Raw genomic sequence first — 18,525 nt, forward strand, 5'->3', positions numbered from 1 at the left:
TCCAGAGTGTCTCACCTTTGCAGGTCCTCACTTCTCATGAGGTGAGTTTATCCCGGGGGAAAGTAATTTCTGAATTCTTAAACTAATTGTTGAATTCTTAATTGCCCACGTTGTTATATGAAAAAGCAGAAGAGAATGTCCAAACCCTTGAGATTTATCAGATGCTCCTAATGAAATCATATTAGGATTAGCAACAAAACAGACACATTTAGTTAAGTTCCAATATATTTGTTTCTTGACCTGCCATGATTCTATTAGTTTTAAAAAACACAGTGCTCAACTCAAAATGGATTGTTCTCTTGTTATAGCAAATGTATATTGATTTGATTAAAAATGCATTAATTTCTTTACATTTCAATAACAGTGGATTTTTTTTTCAGAAAGAAAGGGCTGGAAAATGTGTAGTCATGTAACCTGATAATCTCAGATAAGTGGTATTTAATATCACTCAACAGGAAATTTTTTCCCTTATACTTTTAAAGCAAAAATCTCTAATATTAAGTAATGTATGTAGTGCATATGAAACATTTAGAAGAAAAGAAACCTCTCTAATTTAACTCAAGGTCATATGAACATTGTCAGAGCAAAGAGGGAGCTGTGAAATTATCCAGGGAACTTGAAACAGTCTAGACAGTCAATCCAGATCATTTAAAAAGATATGTTAAAGATGCTCATAAGAATAAGAGAGTTCTGCTAATATGAAGACACAGTTTGGGGACAAATCAAGTTTTGTTCTGTTTAAGAACTGGAGGTCTTACTTGCAATTCATTTTATTAGAAACATATATGCTTAAAATAGTTCCAAAGATAGGAAATTATGTAATAAATTAATATGTTTTATTCGTTTATCATGCACACACATACAGCCATAGAAATAGCTTTAGAAATAACCTCAGGGTACTCTCATTAAATCTCCCATTGACTGTATTTAGGCAAGTCCTTTATTCTTTTTAAATTTTTTTCATTTGTAAAATGAAGACATGATAGCTGAAAAGGCAGAGAATAGATCATCTCCACGTATGGCTTAACATAAAATTGAATAAACTATGTCTATGTACCTTTACATCATACAGACATAACCACAATGTAAGTCTGCAACAGTTAGCTAATTATATAACTGGGGGAATAAATAGCAAATTAATAAATTATGCTTTTGTTTACTCTTCTGCAAAGGATAATTGCTCAGTAGCTCAAGCTTCCAATTAGTGGGAACTCATTCAATGATTGTGGAATTGAATTGATTGTGACCCATATCACATAAAAATGGGCTTGAATTCTAGCAGATATGCTTGAATTTCACAAATCTTGCATTCCACACTAGGGAAATCAGCCTCCAAAAGTATTTTCACTATTTTCATGGCTTGGATAAAGGTGGTAGGTTTCACTACCAAATAGCTATCTTTGAGAACAGAAATATAAACAAAATCACAGCTTGTATGTGAACTGATTCTCCTTTCCAATGCAGACTGAAGGCCAAATGTGTAAATATACGTTAGCAGTGCGAAGGCTCTCTTTCAGACAAACTGACATGCTAATTCTGCCAGGAGAATGTCACACACTTGCCTTTCTCTCCATTCTCAACATTGTCAACATTTTCATTGCTATCACCGCCCTGAAATTACTCCTGGATGACTTCTTTGCCCCCACCTGAACTGTTCAGTACAGTAGTCACTAGCCACTGTGGCTGTCGAGCCCTTGAAATGTAGCTAATTCAAATGGAGCTGTGCTTGACATGTAAAATACACAGCGAGGTTCAAAGACATAGTATAAAAAAAAATAATGTAAAATAATGTATTAGTTTTTTTTATGTTAATTACACATAGAAATGATAGTATATTGGATACACTGGATTAAGTAAAATATTTTAGCAAAATAAATTTCACCTCTACTTTTTAAAGTGTGGCTTTCAGAAGATGTGAAGTTACCTAAGTGGGCCCACATTAGTGGTTCATGTTTTATTTTTGTTGGATAGCGCTATTCTTAAGTATATGCTGAAAATGAATCGTTGCCACACACTCTTTCTCAGAAACTTTCAGTGGTATTTGAATCCATCCACATAACCTACATGTCCCTTTTAGCTTTCAAGGCCATCTCTAGTCTACACCTTTCCTATTTAATTGTTTTAGGAGGAAATTTCCTCTTCCCTCCTTGATCGTGTTGTTTGCTGTCCTTTTTCTCTCCTTCCCGGCTTGTGCCAAGACTCTGAGCAGTTTCATTCATCTCACATTTACTGCTTTTACTGCTGGGCTCTGGGGCTACAGTCCCTCCCTCTTGGAAAATATAGTCTAGAGGAAGAAAGAAACAAGTAAACAGTAAATGGTAATATAGCTTATTTGTGCCACAGGGGGCGAGAACAGGGGGGAGGAGGGGACACAGATGGGTCCCAACTCAGGTTCAAGAGTTTAAAAAAGACTTAGCAGAGGAATTGAAGTGTGAGTTGAAGCCTGAAGAATGAGTAGAGTTGACTGGGCAAATGTCAGGTGAGATGGGGGAAGAAATGGCCTTCCAGGCAGATAGAAATTAGACCAAGGCCAGGATGTGAGAGAACACCAAGTCTCTTAGTGAGATGAAGAAAGCGATATAGGTGGGAAAGGAGACAGTAAATTGAAGCCATAGGTCAGAGCTAGCCATGGGTAAACCATGCCAGGGAGCTTGGTCATGTATACACTTTTGTATTTCTCTCTTACCTGTCTGCTATGGATTGATTCCATTCATGGACCCACATCTCAGCCTTTTCTGTATCCTTGCCCCTTGTCTCGTGACATTGGAGTACTTCTCACTAAATAGGCAAAGTCTATTTTCCACCCTTCAATCTGGATTTGGACACGTGACTTGCCTTGGCTAATAAGATATTAGCAGATCCTATTTAAAAAGTGCTTGTGCATTTTGCCTGTGCTTTTGCACTCTACTGTTGCCATGAAAAGGACATGCCCAAGATAGCCTGCTGGTCCCAGAAGGGGAATGAAACACTAGTCACCCTTGTCAAACTAGCTAAGGCCATACTTGACCAGCCTATAGACAACCAACCCCTAGACATGTGAGAAAAGCCACCCAAGATCAGCAAATTTACCTAACAACCCCAGATATGTAAATACTAAGTGCTTACTTTGCATGATTATTTGTTATTCAGCATTTTTTGTGGGAATGTATATCTGATACACTAGCCAACTAGTTTGTGTGCTCCTTGAGGGCAGGACCATGTCCTTTCTATCTTTTTTCCAGTGCTCAAAAAACAAGTAGCAGTTGATAGATTTAAACTTTTTTTGGGTTGATCAAAGATTTCAATGCCACAGTTTTAACGAAAAATGGGAGATTTCTCAAGGTAATGTTAATGACCTTGCTAAAGCTTTCCATCCAGGAGAAAGATAGCACCTAATTCTCCTTCTTTACTCTATTAAAGACCCCACTGGCAGCCCCTGAGGGAGGAAAGATGAGGAAGCTAAGTGTGATTGCTTAGTGGGTTTTCTGTACCAAGGAGAACCCCCCCCTCCTTGATCCCAGGGTGCCAGTAGGATTTAGGATACTTTATAGGGGGGCCCACACAGTTTTTAAAAGCAGCTGACATAGGAGAAATGTCCAGTACAACTTCTGGAATGTAAATCTTATTTGACAGTTTTTCTAGAATGCCCGTCCTTCCCAGTAAAGCTTGGCTCTGACAGATGCTAAGTAGACTGCCAGAGAAAATTGCTGAGCTTCATGGACTTTGGTCAGGTGGGTCAGAGTTGATGGCATTGTGTCATAGTCATTTTCCATCACCACAGGAGAGAGGAGGCTTCTCAAAAGATCCAGCTCCGCTCTATTTTGTGTAGCTGTACTTCAGAATGCCACTAGACATCTAAGAACTGATGTTAGTCTCTGCTTCAGATCTCCTAGAAAAGTTTCCTAGATCATCAAGAGTTACTGAACATCTAAAGTCCTTTCTTAAGTCAATATATATATATATATATATATATATATATATATATATATATCACACTAAGAAAGGCACACATAAGCAGATGTGAGGAATATTGGTCCACTTTGTGGAATCAGTGCGGTGCTGCGGCCTGAAGAATGAAACCACATACCCATGCCTATGTGAGGAAATCCCTGCCCTAATGATGACAGTCTTTCTTGTGAATCAGAGATTAAAAGTGGCTTTGGAGTCACATTTCCTGGGTTTGAATCCAGCTCTGTTACTTATCTGCCACATGATCTTGAGCAGGAAAACTTAAGTCTCTAAGTTGTCTCTTGGTAAATGTCCTCTCTTGGAAGATGGAAATGAGAATAGTTCCAACCTCATTGAGTTAAGGCAAGGACAAAATGAGATAAAGCAGGAAAAGGTGTTGAATTCAGTGTGTGGCATTAGTTCTCAGTAAATGGTCCATTATTATTAGTGATTTTGCACTCTGTTGACTTTGAGAACCAGGTAGTAGGCAATAGTGGTCCAGCTTGTCCTATAAGAGAATGACTGGCATAACTGTGTCATTCAACAACAGTCGAATCTTTGGGGGAAGCTGAGGTTACCTTAACGGTGGATTGCTTGTTCCATTATGAGCCTTGTGCTGGCTGCAGATGATGCTGTTGTGCCACCATTACTGTCCTCCCTATTGTGGGTGGCAACCAAACTGTTCTGAGAATGTTTTATGCTCACCTACTCCTACTCTCCCAAGTTTGGGCCACAGACTACTAGAAAAGAATTTTGCTCAACTGTGGAAGCTGCTTACCATATTCACTGCTCTTGGATAATTCTTCACTCCCATTGGCTATAGTCTGGCATGATGGTAACTTTGGATGATATAGAGGCTTGGTATTCCAACAGGCCAGTGGCCACAGATGGCTAGTATCAAAGTTTTAATAAGTGCAAGGTATGCCACTGTGAGGGGTGTGTGTGTGTGTGTGTGTGTGCGCGCGTGCGTGTAGGGTGCAAAGGGTATCTGGCTTTTACTTCTCCTTTAGTTGTTTAGTCTTTCAACACATGTTTACAAAATGTCTACTGTATGCTAGGCACTATGCTTTAAGTTAAGTAGATACGCCTCACTGATGAATTGTTTACAGATTAATTTCTTGATCTTTTCCTGCAAACTGTATTTTCCAGATTCCCACATCAAGTGGCTTCTTGCTAGATTCAGCCAATAGAAGGTACTAGAAAAAGATAGTTGAGCAGGAATAAGAGGAGAAGCAATGGTGTTTCTCATTGTGGCTCCCATCTTCCACATTGGGAAGTGGCTACATGTTTTCTGTGTCCTGCCTCCCACAAGGCATATTCTGTCATGAGTCCTGCTCCCACTAAACAGCCCAGATCTTGGGATCAAGTACAAGTCCTTCCTTTCATTTTCCTTCTAGCCCTATTAGGGGCTTCCTGCTCTTGCTTCACCCTGGAATGTTTCACTCTCAGTTTTTCCACAACTTTGCAACTAGTTTCCTAAATTAAATGCCTTCTGTTAAACTATCTGATGTGGTCTCTGTTTTCCTGACTAGATTTTGAGTGATATATTCTCAACACTTTACATTTTGGGGGGTGACAGATATTATTCAAATAGCCCTCCAAATGTCTAATGACATTCTGTGATCTGCTATGAAGTACAGGTACAAGGAGGGCAGGTAAACTGGGTGGGAAGCTGTGTTGATATGGTTTAGGGTCTTGCTACTCCAAGTGAGGATTGCAATCCCCTGAGGGCTTGTTAGAGCTGAAGATTCTCAGACCCTAGCCCAGTTACAACTGGTTAAGAATCAGTATTGTAACAAGGTTCCCATTCAGAGGAGTGATCCAGTGATGGCCTCTAGTTTCAATCTGATTACCATAATGCAGTCCTCCCAGCTGTAGTCTGTTGGGATTGTACAGAATCACTGGTGGCCCTGAATCTCAGCTCCATTCAAACAAGGGAACTTTATAATGCCTGCCTCTTGACTCTGCCTGAGCAAACACTGTGGGCTGGACTCTAGGGCCAATGCAAGACAGAGGGTAGAGAGTAGGGTAATTCAGGTATAAAAACCAAAACACTGCCTCTCTGCTGGCTGTTTTGGGATAGCTGGAACTGAGCCCCAGAGGACTGGGTCTTTGAAATGTATTGAAGAATGTTGTGGCAAAGTAAATATCTTCCCCAAAGTGACCATATCTTACATCAGCCAATGTAGGACATTTGATTGCTATAACATTTCCATATCAGTAAACTTCAGATGAGACTCACATGCATTGTTTTCTTAAACCATAGTGGAAGAAGCTTTCAGAAGAGCAGAAATTATACAAATGTTATAGGCAAGTTTTTACCAATAATCTCTTCAAGTTTTTAATAGTTCTGCCCACTCTCCAGACCTAGTCATTGATTTTGGATGTGCTATTTCCTTTGCCATGACCATTACCCAGAAGTGAGAATAATGTAAGAGGAATAGAATCTGGAAGTAGAAGACCATTTCAGGTCCCACTCGTGCTGTTCTGTGGACAGTGCTAACTTGGACCAGTGCCTTAATATTTCTGATAGTTATTTCACATGCCAAATAAAACTGAAACCTACTTACCCATCGGTTTGTGGTATGGTTCAGATGGTATAAGAATGCTCTATAAAGTGAAAGGAAGTAACTGGTGTTTGAAAACTACACTTAAAGCAAAGCAAACTGGCAAAACTGTGGGGAGAAAGTGAAAGGTGTCAACAATATGATTAAAATGAGATGCTTTACAGCCTCTGTGCTTGGGTCAAAGGACTAAAGACTGCACAGTGTCCCTTGTAAATACTTGTGTGTGTGTGTGTGTGTGTGTGTGTGTGTGTGTGTGAATGCTAGTCTGTACATCTTTCAACCACCCCTTGCCTCTTGTTTTGAATTTGTGGCTGCTAATACTCACTTCTTTCTTACTTGTGGCCATGCATGTTGAAATTCATTCTATGCATATTTATTGAACACTGACTCTATTCCAGGCACCATTCTAGGTGTTTGAGATACTCTGTGAGCAGAGTGGACCCCAAGCTCCTGTTTTCATGGAGTTTACACTTTAGAAAGCTCAGGTGACCCTTCTGGTTACACTCAAGTCTGTCAAATATCCGTCAACTCTGCCTAAGGATGTGAAACCTAGCTGATCCTAGGTGGGGTAAATATGAAGATCCCTATTTCAGCTGCTTACTGGTTGTAATGCTGTTTGTACAGCTCTGATCTTATAGTAAGTAAAAGTGTTCCATATTTACCCCACTTCTGGGTATCTTCATGCTACCCCCCCCTTCTCCCATGACTATGTCAAGTCTACTTCTGATCTCCTGGAATGAGACATTCTGCTTGCATGGGATTTCTTTATTCATTCACTTATTCATTAGTTCACTCATTTCTTCAACTGGCGTATACTGAGAACATTATGCTAGTCACTATGCTAGGAAATGAGGCTATAGATATGAACAAAATAGAGAATGATCCTGTCTTCATGGATCATCCTTTCCAGCAGGGGAGCCAGTAGATACAATTAATTACTCAATTATAATTATGAAAAGGACTACAGAGGGTAAGTTTGCCATATTAATAGAGTGTCTAATAGGGGTACTTAGACTAGTCTGACTTGTTCACTTTCTTGAGGAAGACATTTGAATTGAGTTATTGATAATAAGGGAGTGAAGGGAGGATTAGTGAGTAGTGGGGGTGAATAAGAACCTTTTATATGGAGGAGCGCCATGTATAAAGGCTCCAAGACAGGAAAGAAAATGGCATATTTGAGGAACTGGAAAAAATTGGTATTGCTGAATCACAGAGAGTGAGTGGAATCAGGAAATGGGATGAACTGGAGATATATTTAATCTTGTAGGTCATGTAAAGGTTTTGATTTTTATTCTAAGAGTAATGGTGAACAGTTGACGTGTTTTATGCTGAGGTATGGTATGATTTCATTGTGTTTCCAAGTAAACATTTTGGCTGCAGTGTTGACAATGGTTTGGGTTGGAGGTATGGCCAGAATGGGTGTGGAGGGACCAACAGGGAATCTATTACAGCTGTCCAGAACAAGAAATGGAGTTAAGTTGTATTAAACTAGTGGCCTGGGTCATGGAATGAGGTGGGTGGATTTAACAGGTATCACGGAGTAAAATATGTGCAGGATGTGGTGACTGAGTGGATATTGGTGCTAAGGAAAAGGGAAGATCCAGGTTGACACCCAGGATTCTGGCTTGAGCATCTGGGTAAAGGTGGTATCATTCACTGAGATGAGACATACTGGAGAAGACCTAGGTTTTGGAGACAAAATGGCTTTGATGTTGGACTTGTTGGATTTGGGTGGTCTTTAAAATTTTCAGAAGGAGATGTTGAATAGGTAACTGGATGTACAGGTTGGTAGGTTGAAGTAAAGTTTGGGCTGCAAATTGCTGCTGCTAACTACCTCCATCATTGTTGACTAAACACTTTGGTTATTGAAATAATACTTCAGCTCTTAACTGATGGCAAAAGCATCCTATCAGTTCTCCCCATGAAATGGGTGTTCCAAATAACATTATTTTCAATGCCTCTTGATAGACTATTAGACTTTTACAATGCCTCCCTGTTAACCCTTGGGCTTTTAGATGTAGGATGCCAAATTGCTCTGTACTGCCAATAACCAGATACCCAGTTTTGATCATAATGAAATGTACTTACTACAAATATTGCTAGCTGCTTCCCAATGTCCATTCACGCTTATTCCTTAGTAACAGAGTCTGGGCCACCTTTCCTAGCCTCTTTTGGAGCAATATGTGACCCTGTGAGTGAAGTGCTTGCCAGTGCGATGTGAAGAATAGTAGTACCGCCCCTCCCCCGTTCATGCTCTGTCTCTCTCTGTCCCAAAAATAAATAAAAAACGTTGAAAAAAAAAATTAAAAAAAAAAAAAAAAGAATAGTAGTACCATGTGGTCAGGGAGGGAGGGATGGGGAGAAGCTCATCTCCTCCTGCCAGTTTCTTGGAAGCCAGATGTAATGGCTGTAAAAAAAAAATACCAATTTGGATTATGAAGTTCATATGTGGCAGAACAAAAAGATAGAGGGAGCCTGGGTCCTTGATGACTTTTTGCAGCCCCAAATATTAACCTTCAGTTGACTAAAGTATGTCTTCTCTTCCCCTCAAAGAGGTGCATTTACTCTAAATTTGGCAATTATCTGGATACTGTACTGTAATACAACCTATCGCAACAAAATTTGGTGTAAAGAGAATAGGTTTGAATCTCATTCAAAGAAGTTTATTATTGGAGTGCTAGTGGAATCTTATTATAATATTTTTATCTCTTGCCCAAGTCCTGATCAAGAGGATTGTAAAGGCAGGGATCCGGAAGATCGGAAACTGAGATTGGATAGTAAATAGGAACTCCAACTGAAGAAAAAGAAAGAAATGAATTAGTGATTAAAAAAATACACAGATTGTAACAGTGAGTTTTTGCTGCTTAACAAACTACCCCATATTTAGCTGCATAAAACAATAACCATTTATTTAGTTTATGCTTTCACAAATTGGAAATTTGGGCTGGGCTCAGCTGGGCTGCTCTGATGATCTGGGCCAGGCTTGGCTGCTCTTGGCTGGAGCCCATCCAGGCATCTGTGATCAGTGCCAGGTCAGCTGGGGCTTACTGGCTTTTGGCTGGGGTGCTTTGGTTCTCTTCTATGCAGTCTCTTATTCTCCAGAACTTGTTCACCTGGTAATGGTGGTAGGGGTCTCAAAAGAGTGAGTGAAAGTACGTGAGGCTTCTTGAGGCCCAGGCTTAGAACTAGCACAAAATTGCATCTGTACCCGTTTTTGGCCAAAACAAGTGACAAGGCCAGCCTAGACTTAAGGGGTGAAAAAATTGTTTTGTTTCTTGATAAAAATAACAAGAGAATTTGTAGCTGCTTTTGCAGTCTACCGCATGGATACCTAACGGTCTAATTTAAAGGAGAAATGATGTAAGATATCCAAATTCCTTTTGTAGGAAATGTAACCCAGGAATTAGGAATGTGTCTATGGAATTAGACAGAACTGGATTCAAATCCTAACTGTGTTGTTGACTGGCTGAGTTGCTTACTTAGAATGACTATCTCATGGTTTTGTGAGGATTATATGTATGTAAAACTCTTAGGCACAGTGCCTGGGATGTGCTAAGCAATAATAAAAGGCAGCTGTTGTAGTTGTTATTATTACAGGATACTGCTGTGGCATAGGGCCTGGGTTGGAGACAGGATTTACCAGGTGGAGGGTTGGGCAAGAGAAATTTGGCTCAGGTTAGCAGAGAGAAAAGAGAGTTATCACAGGATTATGCAGTGGACCACAGCATCTGACCACAGGATCAGATAGACTAGGGACTCATCAAGGCAATAGGCATGCATATTGGCACAGGCCTTCTACCAACAACAGTGATAGTTAACATTTGTTGAACACTTACAGTGTGCCAAGCACTTTTGTTGAGTGCTTTGTAAGTATTAACTCATTTAATCCTCATAACACACTTATCTAGGTATTTTTTTATTCCCATCTTAAACTTGGGGAAACTGAGGCATAAAGATATTCTAGCACATTGCCCAAGGCCACACAGCTCATGAGTGGTGAGCTGGGATACCAGCCAGGTTTGTCTCACTCCTGACTCCAAGCTTCTAGTACCTCACTACACTGTGGGATGATCTCAGGCAGGAGTCAATGGCAGGCAAGTGAGGTTCCAAAGTTCCCAGAGAGGTAAGGAAGATTCAAACAACCACTTGTGGCACACGGAGAACCATAGCTGAGGAACTACTAGGGGCAGGGGGAAGATTGTCTTAATAATTGAAACCTCTATAGCTTGGCACTCCCATTTGCGCTGTCTCTAGCATTAAAATCTCTAGTACTCAGAATGAGGAAGGTGAGAATTGCTTTCCCTTCACAACTCAGCTACTCGAAAAAATAGTTTCCACTTGTTGACTTCGCTTCCTCCTCTCCTCCTGCATTAGCCCCCTGCAGCCTGACTTCCAGCCCCTACCTTGGTCAAGGTCACTAGTGAACTGGATGGTCACATTCAGCGACTCTCTTCAGTCCTCATGGCCCAGTGTTGAAGAGTGATGGTTATTCATTTATTGAAATGCTCTCCTCCCTGCCTGATAATTTTGGCCTAGGGGAGCAGACCCACCTTTTCAAACGTGGCCTCAGGCAGCCTACTCACTCTCCAGGCCAAGTGGCCTCCTTTCTTCAACTGTCTTCTGTATTTACAGCAGCATATTCCTATCCCTATGGCCAATTTCAGGCATGTCCACTCTTTCAAAAATTTTTTTCTATTCCTTTGAATGATGAGAACATAAATACTTCCACAGTCTCTGACTTGTAGCCTAGAATAAGTGCAATTGAAGTAGGGGAAGTTACTATCATTTATCGAGCCTATGTTGTAGTACTTCTTTATAATTACAGAATGTAATTAATTTTCACACAAGTCTGTGAGCCAAGTAGTACCATTTTTATTTTGCATATAAAGAAACTGAGGCTCAGAGAGAAACTCAACATACAGCTGATAGAGGAGTCTGGATTCAAAGACACCCTGATTGGTTTGACACCCAAGCCTGTGTTTTCCTAGTGTTGCATGCCGCCTCTCATAATTCATGAATTGTATACCATGGGATCAATAGCACTGTCTGCAATAACACAAGAGTCTAATTTGCATTTATTTGTTTGTTTATTATTTATTTACTCTCATTGCCTTTGGGACACAGCAGACCCTGCCTGACTAATTAAGGAGAGTTTAAGCATAGACCTGCTTCCTCAGTTGCCCAGGGTGTGAACGGACGGCCAAAGGTCTGAACTCTATTTGGATGCCTGGATGCCTCCTTTTCTGTAATTTGTAGCCAGGCTCTGTCCTTAATTAGAATGTCCCTGGGATTTTATGAGGAGGGAAAAATGCACTGGTGAGATTACAGATCAATAGCTCTTCCATAAGACACAGATATAGAGCAGGTAAGAGATTAGAAATTGCAATCCAGGCATGAAGGCACCTTGGAAAAACACATATTTTATCCCACCCCCCTTTGGGATCATTGAGTGTCACTGAAGCCAATAAGTTAAAACTTAATATGTGAAGCTTAATGGGCAAAGCTGCATATTAACGGGGGAAAACGAGAAGCATTTCTTGACCTGGTAATTTGGAAGGAGAGTAGGTGAAGTGTGTAAATTAGAGAAAATTCAAAGGTGAGTCATTTTGGAAATGTATAGTAGGCATATATCACACTAACTGCAGCTCAGAATTGTGGATCTTACTTCTGAAATCCATTAGAGCAGGGCTTCCTAGCATTTTTAACATTTTAATACTTGCATCGTTGTTTGCTTGATTTTGTCATATGTGGTCTATGTTTATTTAAAACTTCAAATGAATTAAAATGATTCTTTCTCTGAAGTTTTAATGATGTTCCCCTGAGGTAATTAGAAGCACTCTGTGGTGGGAGGTGTCCCAGGGCTGGGAGTAATGGCATTATGGAAATAAAACCCACGTGCTACCTCTTTCCATTTTTAATTTAGAAGGAACAGCTGGACGTAGTGTTTAAGTGCTGAGGATAAAAAGAAAGGAAACTCAGTGATTGAAACGACTGGTCTGAAAAGAGAAGCAGGAAGGGTGGTGACCTTCGAGGGCCTTGCCCAAGTCCACATAGGAATTACTGTTGTAATCGCAGGAAAGAAAAAGTCTATGGCATCTCATTCTGTCACGAATCTCATAGCTCTGCCAGTCTTAGGATGCTATCTCTAGGAGTTTGTTCATTCCACTGCTGTTTGTTATGTTCCAGGCTCTGTGGTACACAGTGGGCATTCAGCTGGGAGTCAGATATGGTCCCTGTCTTCAAGAAACTGACATTCTGCTGGGGTAGATTAACAACAAACAAATAAATAGAGTTTTATGTCAGCTGGTGATAAGTGCTATTGAGAAAGAGGAGGAGAAACAGGATAAGGGAGACATTTGAGGGACGAGGTTCTGTTTTATCCAGAGTGATTAGGGAAGGGGTCCCTGAGATGGTACTATTTGAATAAAGGACTGGTCTGTACCAAAATTCAATGGAGTGAAAAATAACAAGAGCAGTGTGCTTGTGGACCTACGTCATCAGATGGAAAAGAGAGACAGTTCATTAGAATTCATGTGAACTCCAACAATGCCTTTGGCTGCAGTGTGACAGATATTCAGAAAAGACCCTTGAGTTCTCATTAGGGTCTCATTGCCAGAAAGCTACCATATCCTGGCCTTGAAATGCTGCAGAGTTCAATATCCTTGCTAATAATTTAAATCTGGGATGGTAAGAACCACTGAACAATCCCAGTTTGGACACTGATTTAGTTTATCATTGCACCTGGTCCCCAGTGATGACAGGAACAGGCAAGGCAATTATCCAACTCCAGGGAAAAACAAATCAAGATTCTTGGACCACGCAATACACCATAGTCATTCTTTTTGACAGGTTGTCGTGGCGTGTTAAACAAAATTTCTCATCTACACATCTGAGGGTGAGAAGTGCCGTGGCATAGAAGCTTCAGCGAGAATAGAACTGGCTATCTGGGGGAAGTTTTACCTTCAAGACAAAAATCACTTGTTTACTTAAGTAAGCCATTATCCATCTGCTTTCTTATGTCTGAATCTTCTCTCTTATAGTTCAGGTTTTGCCTTGGTTGTTTTGTTTTGTTTTGGTTTTGGTTTTGTTTTTTTGTTTTTTTGGTCTGTTAGAAAAAGAACCCATTCAGACAACCTTAAGAGGAATTTGAGGGATTTATTAGGGACATACAAGGCAATAGCATGGAACCCAAAGAAGGAAGTCAGTCAGTCAGGGCTCACAAGATGCTGGAATCCCAATTAGAAAATCATAAAGAATGGAAGTTACTTTTCCTAGGTCTCTGGGATCTCATAGTCTCTTGTCTTTGCCTCTCTCTGCTTCTTCTGTGGCTCTCTCTGAAGAGTGGCTTTCTAGGTTTGTCTGAGCACATGGCTGCTCTAGCTTCTGTCGGTATATTACTTCCTTGTTCATTCTTAAAAAGAGACTCACTAGAACTAGTCCTATCCAATGAATAATTGCATGTAAAAAGCAAGTTATAAATAAATATACATGGTGTAATCCTATTCTATAAACAGTTTTAGTACGGGTATGTATGCTTAGAAGAAAGGAAAGAAATGCACTAAAGTGTTTTTAATGGTTATCTCTATGTGATAGGATTATGTGTGATTTAAGTTTTTTTTTCTTTGAGTATGTCTGTACTTTTCCATCATTACCAGATAGTATTTTTGTAATTGTGAAAATTGTTGAATAAAAAGATGAGGTTGAAATACATGTAGTAAATCCAAGTGGTCTAGGACTAAATGGTGGGTCGGACATCCACCAGATCTAGGGTGCAGGGAGGGGAGGGCTTGCCGAAGCTGGTAGCCAACTGTACTGGAGAAGGTAGCAGGAAAGACTTCACACACAAAGAGGAGCTGGCTCTTTACTTCTCCATTTATTTAATGGTTTTAAAGAAAATATTCTCAGATAGTTGTCAGTACCATCATAGGAAGAGCATTTGACAATAAAAAGCATGTCATGTTCCCTAGGTCTCTGGATTTTCTTTTTCCTCTTGCTTTACTTGTACAGCTGTATGTTGTCTAAGATTCAGTCGATCCTATAGCATCCCATGTTGTAGGACTGACCATCTGGTAACATCCAGGTGATAAAGCTGAGATCCTGAGCTCCATCTGTTCTCTGAGTTGCCTCTTTCTTGGAAGACATCAGAGTGATCTTGTTGGTTTCTCTCCCTCTACAAGATACCACCTGAACGAGCTGGTTCTTAGAGCCTTTCTCTGGCTCCCACCATACATGGAATCAAGTCCATACAGCTTAGCATAGCAAAGAAAGCCCTCAGTGCCCTGGCTCCTGCCTACTTGCCATCCTGTCCCACCCTCTCACTTCACCTACAACACGAAATTGCTTGTAGTTCGTTTAACACACCATAACATTTCACACTGACTTGCATTTGTATATGCTATGCCTTCCTTCTGGAATGTTCCTCTCCTCCCTTGTCTGCTTGGAAACCTTCTCTTCCTTCCTTCTGCTCAGATGTTACATTTTTGGATGGATTTCTTTGAAATCACAAATAGAAGCTATTCTCTATGTACCTTTGTCCCTTTAGGCACCCCTGATATTGCTTCTACACAGCCACATAGTAATTTCTTTGTTTACATGCCTATCTCTCCTCCTAGAGGGCAAGAACTACTTCTTTGTTTCTGAATCCTCAGTCTTATTAATTAATAGGTGCTCAATAAATGTGTCTTAAAAAAATTTTTTTTTAGTGTTTATTTTTGAGACAGAGAGAGACAGAGTGTGAGCAGAGGAGGAGCAGAGAGAGAGGGAGACATAGAATCTGAAGCAGGCTCCAGGCTCTGTCAGCACAGAGCCTGACACCAGGCTTGAACCCACAAACCATGAGATCATGACCTGAGCCAAAGTTGGACGCTTAATGGACTGAGCCACCCAGGTGCCCCTCAATACATGTGTCTTAAACAAATACATAAATAATTCCAATCTGGGACTCCTGCATATATTGTGTATTAGAAGGTACAGAGGACTACAGGGAAAGGGAAGGGGTGGATAGGCTGTAAGAGAAGCTTTACAGACCTTATTTCCTTTAATCCCCAGAATAGACATGTGAGATTATTATTCATCCCATTTTACAGATTAGGAAACCATAGCTCAGAGAGATTAAAAAACTTGCCCCAAGCCCTGCTTCTAGGAAGTGGCAGAACTGGGACTTAAACCTATGCTCTTTTAACTGCAGAATCTGTGTGATTCTGAACCTTTGCCTGCTACTAATGAGCCATGTGATCTAAAACAGTTCGTTTCATGTTCATTATGGTCAGGTTTTCACATTCGCCAAGCAAACTAAACTCTAAGGAATTAGTTCTCAAACCCTGGTTGTGCATTAGAAGCCCCTGAAAAGCCTTTATAAAATACTGAAGTGTAGCTTTCATACTGAGAGATTCTGATATCATTGGTGTGGGGGTGGTGCCAGGACATCAGTGTTTTTTCAAAGCTCCCCAGGTGATTCTAATGTGCAGTCAGAATTAAGAAGCATTGCCTTAGCTCAGTACTTCTTAAACTTTAATATGCATATAACTCATTTGAAGATCTTGTTAAATGAAGATTCTGATTCAGTAGTTTGGAGGTGGGGCTCTAGATTCTGCAATTCTAACAGATTTACCAACTGCACTTAGGGTAGGGAGCCCACATCCTATCTGACCAAATCTAAATTCCCCAAACAGAGATACTTGTTGTTATCACCAGCTCTACCTAGTGAAATGCAGCTTCTACTGGCCATTCAACTCAGCTTCTATGGACCTACAATCTTTGACCCTGAGTGGCCCTGACCACCATCATCTTTACAGCTAGGTCTGGTAACTGGCTGTGTTTCATCTCTTAATAGGTTTTCAGAGATTAGGAAGCAAGATAGGAAAAGACCTAACTTAGGGCATAGTTCAAAAAGGACCTTGGCTAGCAATCGGGGCAGCAGAGAGAGTCAACCAAAACACCAGGGAATCCAGAGTAAGGCACAATGGAGGGTATGGCAAGGCTGGTTGAGGTCTAGAAGCTAGTAGAGTAATGGGTGTGTTAAGAGGTCAAAGGAAGGTGAAGGCAAGGGATAAAAGAACTGTTAAAGTTTAACTAAGGGCTTAGAAAGAGACAAGATGGCATCCCATGAGGCCAAGCTGTCAACAATCATTAATCAATCAATACTCAGCTCTTCACTATCTACTACCTACCACTCCTGAGCTGGGTGTGTGTTCTGTGGGAGGGTGTGTGTGGGATAAATGATTTGTGTAAATGTTTGTGAGTCAGAGAAGAAACCTGGCTTGCAAAGGCCCTGCTTCCAATAGAGAGTGGACCCCGAGTTCCCAATCCATGAAATCACTTCACAGTGAAGACCCACAGGTAATTTATTATTGAGAAGTGCTACACCTCGGTGGGGCAATCTCCTTGAACTTGATATTCACATCCCTGCACGAATGTGGATGCAGTTCAGAATGTTTGGTGTTCATATTACCAATGAGAGGGAAATTTGTCCCTTTATAGGGAAAAAGCAAGAAGCAAATTTAAAGTGAATCAGACGTTAGGGAGAATTTCCTTCCCTCAAAGTTTGAAGAACCACTGATGGAAGGAACTATAGATCCTTACTCTCTGAAAATTTCAGAGTTCTCTTTCAGGTTCAAATCCTGCTTGGCCCGAAGGCAGGGCAGGGCTCAGATGGCCTTTCAGGATGATCTTCCAGCTCCAAGTTTAGTTCTGGGTTTGTGGCTTGGAAAACCCAACACCTTAACTGCTTAGATATCCTAGACACTGAATGTTTTTCACAGATTTTGTAGCAGGAACACCCTACTTCTTTGTTTAGTCACTTGAAAAGGAGGATTAAAGAAAAAAAAAATCAGAGGCTTGCCACAAATAGATGGAGTGGAGCTTCTTTTGTGAAACAGTGCCTCAAATTGTGCCCATATTCCTTATGGAAACTGAAGACAGAGACAAGTCTGCTTTGTTCAAATTCAGGAGCTTTGGGACCCCTTGGCAGAATGCCATACATAGCACCCCTTGCTTCGGCGATGTTTGTGCAAAATTTTTCTTGGTGAGGCCTTGCTTTCTTCCGAGGAGCAAACAGGGTAGAAATTCCTGATCTAGCTTCGTATCACCGGTAATCTGACCTGCAAGCTTGTACTTGAATACTGAAACCTTGGGGTTCACTGCTCAAATAGAATACTTGGGAAAAGAAGAAATGGAGTAAAGAGACTCTTCTTAACCTTTGCAAATGTCACGTACTATTTATATAACATTTACCACTCTTATTTTCTACAGCCCAGGATTTTGTGAGGAGAAAGGAACAGGCATCTTAAGTTAAACTGCATTCCTCCAGGTTTTAAATTGCAGCTTCTCCTCTCTGAGGGCCAAGCTAATTGTATGGACATAATTCTTCAGGGTCTGATTGCCTCATAAACAAGTTGAATTCTACTTTTTGGATAATTCCTGAAACTGGCTTTCTCATAGCTTCAGGAGGAAAAAAAAATTTTTTTTTTGTCCTAAATTAAGTAAATTACCGGTCCTAAAAGACAAGTTGCTATCTGTTGGATGGAAGTTTTGGAATTCTTTCAGTCTGTGTCATAATAAATGCAACACGTTTTTATTTCAAATCCAATCTTCTTAAATAAAAATTGTCCTTTTATGAAGACTGGACTCAGATTAAGTTTCCATTGTCTTGCTTGGGTAACCAGTAGAAGCCTGAACTTGACTGAATGAGTTGCTATGGCAAGGCTCGTGAGTGGTTTACAAATTCTAGAAAGGAAGAAGCCAGAGTCTCAGTTAGACAACCTCACTAACTGTAGGTAGATAAGAAAAGCAAACAGAGGTTAATGCCACCCAGGGATAAAGAGAACATGAACCTCTGGGAAATATGATAGACAAGTGTGTAAATGCTTGAGGACTCCTCAAAGGCATTTGTTTCCACTACAATGCAGGTGTCATATATTTGATCCTTTAATGAAACTAGACATTTTTAGACCAAGAGCTTCTAAATAGCTGAAGTGTTGGAGTGTTTTAGAACTAATATACCGTACCTTGTCTTCAAATGGCTGCCATGACT

Source organism: Panthera pardus, unplaced genomic scaffold, assembly GCF_024362965.1.
Source record: "Panthera pardus isolate Hobbes unplaced genomic scaffold, ASM2436296v1 HiC_scaffold_10, whole genome shotgun sequence".
NCBI classification, from domain to species: domain Eukaryota; kingdom Metazoa; phylum Chordata; class Mammalia; order Carnivora; family Felidae; genus Panthera; species Panthera pardus.